We start from the raw sequence: 5410 nt of genomic DNA, 5'->3' as shown, positions 1-5410 counted from the left end.
CCCGCCCTGCCAGCAGTCCCCCAAGACCGGCTGAGGTGCGGGTGGGCCTCGTGCTGTGGAGGTGGAAAGGCAGGGTTGTGGCTAGCCACCCGTGCAGCGGGCGGCCCTTTTGGGGCCAGGGGCCCGCGATGCTGGGGCTGGGGGTGGCCAGGGGTCAGGGGGTCAGGGGCGTGAGGGGACCGGGCTCAGGGGCTGAGGCATTCAGGGACTGTAGGGAGACCGCCGCGTTGGCCACGGAGCGGAGTGGTGGCAGTCAAGGGAGAGGAAGGGATGCCGAATGAGGAAAGAAAAGAGGAAGGCCAAAGACAAGCTTTTGGGGGCGAGAAAAAAGCCTACAGCACCCGGTATTCCCAGGCGGTCTCCCATCCAAGTACTAACCAGGCCCAACCCTGCTTAGCTTCCGAGATCAGACAAGATCGGGCACGCTCAGGGTGGTATGGCCATAGACGCCTACCGTGGCAGCTGGCCACCTCAAGAGCCTGCTGCACACTTCCCGGCCCCGGCGTGCGCCGAGGCTCCCTGCTCCGCCTGCCCTGGGCCTGGCACCTGCATCCCAGCCCGCCCGCCCACAGGCCCAGATGCCTGTGGCACTGGGGCCCCACCAAATTCCGTCCGGGCACTCTCCCATCCCGGGACTCCCCAGCCCCACCGCTGCGTGCCGCCCCAAGTGGCAACCGGGTGTGTCTTGGGGGCGCGCGCGCTTGCGCGCGCGCATTGTGCTCAGCGCCCCCCAGCGACCACCCAGCGACCACCCAGCGCCCTAGGCCTGGCCCAGCTGGCCACCTCGCCTTCCCTCCTCTCCTCTCCTCTGCTCTCCTCTCCTCTGCTCTCTCTCCTCTGCTCTCTTCTGCTCCCCTCTCCTCTGCTCTCCTCTGTTCTCTTCTCTCCTTGTTCTGCTCTGCTCTGCTTGGCTCTCTCCTCCTCTCTAACCCGCCTGGCTTCCAGCCCACCGAGGACAGGGGCGTTGTCACATCCCAGTCCAGAAGCTGCAGCCCCGCCCTTTAATCCCAAGGCAGTCTCCCTGGCTCTGAGCTAGTTTGGGAGAAAGGTGGGCCCTAGTGATAAAAGACGCTCCTGGAGAGGAGTGCTCTACAGAACTGCTTCTTCAGAGCCCAGGGTGTGTTCCTTTCCGCATCCTGCACCAGGCATTTTGCCTAGCCCTCCAGCCAGCCTGGGAGGCGGTAATTCGTGGAGGGATGCGTCCTTGACTGGATTCCTCCTCGTGGGTTCACACAGCGCACCTCCCAGATGCTATCATGTAGGCATCGGACCGGCCGACCCTCTTCATGAGCTACTTGGAAACGGCTTTGTTGACAGGAAGACGTCTTAGCGTTTCTTGCATAGGGCTCTTGGCATTGGCTTCTTAACCTAAGCTTGGAAGCCAGGGAGGGGGCGTGGTCTTAAGGCCCAGGGGCGACACTGGAGTGAAGATTGGGGACCTTGAAGCAGCCTCTGTCCGCAAGACGCAGGTGTTGCCAAAGTGTGTGGGACAGCTCGGGGAAAGTATTTGGTGCTTCCCGGTGAGCGGGAAACATGTCTGTGGCGAAGGGGCCCTTTGGCTCTGACAGCAGCAGTAAGAGATGGTGCAGCCGCACACATGGGCTTGAGCGGGAACACCCGTGCATATGGGGCAAGAGGAAATTGGAAAGCACCTCACCTAGGACACCGAGGTGTGTGCAGAAGATTCCGTTCAATGAACGCCTGGTTGCCCCAGGAGGGGCAGCACCCTGCCATGCACTCCACTCTTAGGAACAACAGGGCAGGGAAAGCCACCATTCGTCTAGCATCGTTCTGGAAGCCAGAGCCCATGCCCGGTGCCGAAGAGGCCCAGGGTCCAAACCGCCGTGAGAGCGGGTCACCCCGAAACAGCATCCTCCCAGGCAGAAGACAGCAGTGTTCTCCACAGGGTGTGTGGAGGCTTGAGGAACATGCCAGGCCCTTCCCTGGGAGTGAGAAACAGTTCTGCTGAGAGAGCAGCCTTCCCCTCCAACAACACTGTCGAGGAAAGGTGCGTCCGCAAACACGTTCTTGCCAGAGAACACAGGTGCCTTCAGAAGCGTGTGTGAGGCAACTGGGCACAGTGCAGCCATCTCACCTAGGAGGCCAGTGCTTGCGGCGGGCGCGCACCGCGAGAACCATGTTCCAGGGAGACAGACGTGATTTTCAAACGTACTTGAAGAAGCCTCAGCCAAAGGGCCCTATGGACGAAAGCTCAGACGCCTTCCTGTTAGGAAAGCTGTTTGCGCCCCTATGGCTCATCAAGAGGGAACCCCTCGCAAGTGTGGTGGGACATCTTTGGCAAGGTGCCGCACCCAAACCTGGTTAATTATATAATAAGGAGTCTGAAGAGTTCCCAAAATGACATGGAATTTGGGAATAGAAAGATGACCTATGAAGAATAAAAGGACACATGTTCCAAGCAGAGTAAAAATTCTAAAAAATCTCCACAAAACCAAAAAACCACTTAAACCTCCCTCAAGCATACAGCTTTCAACATAGCCACTATGAAATTCTGTTCTGCTCTGATTCCCTTAGGTGATGCCTGCTTTGAAGGTTTTACTGGCTTGTTAAATTGCAATGAAGGCAAATGGTTTCCCCTTTTCACATTGACAGATGACCAATAGCCCCATACCACTATGTTAACAAGCACTACCAACCTCTGTGCTGCTCTACTGCTCCAAAGCCCTCTGGGTGCCACACTGTGTTGGGGGCAGAGATGAGTCCAGTGAGAAAGTCATCACACCCAAATCATGATGTTGCCAGGATCATCTGGCTGTACTCTGGCAAACACTACATTAAGCTGCTGATAGCAACGTAAAGTTCAGCATGGTTGAAGGATCTATATTCTGATTGCCCTCTGGCTCTATGGAAATAGCTCATGTGATACTTTGTACATGAGTCTCTTTTTAATATGTAAATATCAGGAGAGAGAGAATCCAATAAATAAACCTTAAAATATTTGAATTACTTGGACTGTAAAGCTAGACAAGTTTATACTTTGAAGCAACATGAATTTATATTCTGATACTATTTAACAGATAATATTGATATTGGGTTTTCATATCAATATTATAGCACAGAGGAGTGCAGTGTCATATATGAGCACATAACTGTCTATTTAAAGAAGTATGCATTTGCATTTACTAATACCTTGTATTCCATATGCTTCATTTTTTTAAAAAGAAAAACTCTAAATAGCAGAGGCTCTTACAATAATTCTTGAAAATAATACTTCTAGGCTGATAAATTTGATGAACATAAAACAGTACAGCAGGAAACTTACACACAGTCTAATGCTTGTGTTTCTAAAAAACACTGTTCAATTTATGGCATGTTCCATATGAGAGCCAAGATACACAGAGCCTCCTAAAACAGTCTCTGAGATTTAAAGCCCATACTATTTCTTATGGACTTGGTTTTCCTGCCATTTATAATTTCCATTTATTGCTTCCTTAATATCCTGGGAATGACCTTATATTTTGTAACCTTTTCTTTTCCTCTTTAGGACTTTAAATGATTTACACATATCATCTTTAATTGACACCTCAGTGTGACATCAGCAAAATAGAGAGGATGGATAGCACAATTCACAAAACATTATCCTTGCAACTACATTTCTAATATTTTTAAAAACAAATGAGCAGAACACACTTGCTTTTAAGCTTTTCTTGACAATCTTTTCTAGAAGGCTTATCCTAGTACTCAAATTCCAGTATTCAAATCTTGTGCACCAAAACAATAAACAAAGACTTTTCACTTCAACCCCAAATTCAGCAAACTTAGGGAATAAGAATACTTTTCTTCAAGTAAGTTGAGTGTACAGTTTTGAGACTAAGAGGTGAGAGTAGAGTTGAGGAAGTATAACCCATCTTTACTTGGAATTAATGAGATGGAAGGCAGATATTATCATAATATACTTCTAGAGCTCCTAGGAAACTTAGAGACCACAAGACCAATCCTCTCAATACTGAGGACACTGAAGCCTGATAGCTTTCTTGGTATCAGAGAGTTTCTAATAGTAGTTGGGACCACTCAGGCATTCCAACTGCAGGTCTTATGTGTTTTCTACTACATAAAGCTCTTTTCTTACAGAACCTGATTTAATATAATCAAAGCAGATGTAAAAAAAAAAGTATCAACAAACATAAAGATCAATGGGGGGAAATGACACATAGTGAGAGAGGAGTACTGAATGATTAAGATGTTTTATTTTATGAAAATGAGGAAGAAGACGAGGCAGTTTCAGTGATGAGCAGTAACAGATATTAAAGACAACTTATATCACTTAGGTCCCTCATCCTTTATTTTCTTTTCTTCTGATACTTAAATCCCCTTGATCAATCCTATCAATATCATTCCATTATATAATTACTATGTAGTCATCCAAATCATACTTGAATCCATTTGGTGATGGAGAATATACTGTTTCAGAGGCATGCATTTCATCTGACTTAACCCAAACGAATTTCCTTTCAAGTTCTTTCCTTGAAGAAAAAATATTTCTAGATTAAAGAGTGAAGTGATGATAACCATTTGATGTTTAAATTTATTTACTCTTTCTGTAACAGAAAAAAATGTATCTGAATCTAATATAAACACAAAGAATTTCCTATCCTTTAGGATGAAACGTGCAAAGCCAAAAAGTGAATTAAAATGATATTTTTCAACTTTTCCACTGTTAAGTATGGCAATTGTATTAGGTACTTTATCAGTTTTCATGATAGCCTTGAAATATATGATTATATATATACATATATATATGTATATATATATATGATTTAAGAAGTTAATAGCATCAATAGACATTTGGGGCTATAGTTAAGGTTCTTTCCTTGCATTACAATGTCACAAACCTTTAATATCTTTGAACCAAATAATAACTTCTTCAATCTAAAAAAAAAATTCAAGAGTCTTATTTACCTTCTAGTAAAGCAGTCATTTAGCATGAACTGTTCAATGGTAAAATAAGATATTCTATAGAAAGTACAGATGGATGAATGATAAGTACTAGCGTGAATGAAAAACATCTCAAGGCAAAAATGCAAAAGCCATACATAATAGAAAAAGATGTTTATGGAACACAATCAATGACCTTGTCTTGAATTCTGTGTCTGAAAGAGAAATGTTCTTAGTAGAGACTTCAACTAGAGACCATATTTTGTCTACCATCACTGCTAAACTTTCCATGGATGAGGAGTCAGATTTAAATTTGAGTAAATCAGATTTCACCCTTTAGTTAATTCTGATCAATACAGTATCATAAATGCAAAGCCTTAAAGTTCTAAGAATACTCTTTGACTATTATTTTTTAATTTTAACTTATCCCAAGTTTATTATTTTCTGTGTCTCAATATGACCACATGCATGTAGATCAGAGATGCCCTTTCCATGTATATGTATGGACATATGT

General features: G+C 45.4%; 1 non-coding gene across 1 annotated transcript; it reads right to left on the bottom strand.

Moving 5' to 3' along the window:
* Nucleotides 1-329: 329 nt before the first annotated feature.
* On the bottom strand, nt 330-448 carry LOC132018794 (5S ribosomal RNA). Its single transcript, XR_009404590.1, has one exon. It is a non-coding gene; the product is annotated as a 5S ribosomal RNA (ribosomal RNA).
* Nucleotides 449-5410: the final 4962 nt, after the last annotated feature.

This window comes from Mustela nigripes, chromosome 5 (genome assembly GCF_022355385.1).
Source record: "Mustela nigripes isolate SB6536 chromosome 5, MUSNIG.SB6536, whole genome shotgun sequence".
In the NCBI taxonomy this organism is placed as follows: domain Eukaryota; kingdom Metazoa; phylum Chordata; class Mammalia; order Carnivora; family Mustelidae; genus Mustela; species Mustela nigripes.
The sequence above is the reverse complement of the archived record's forward strand: the minus strand, read 5'-3'. Positions and strand labels throughout refer to the sequence as shown.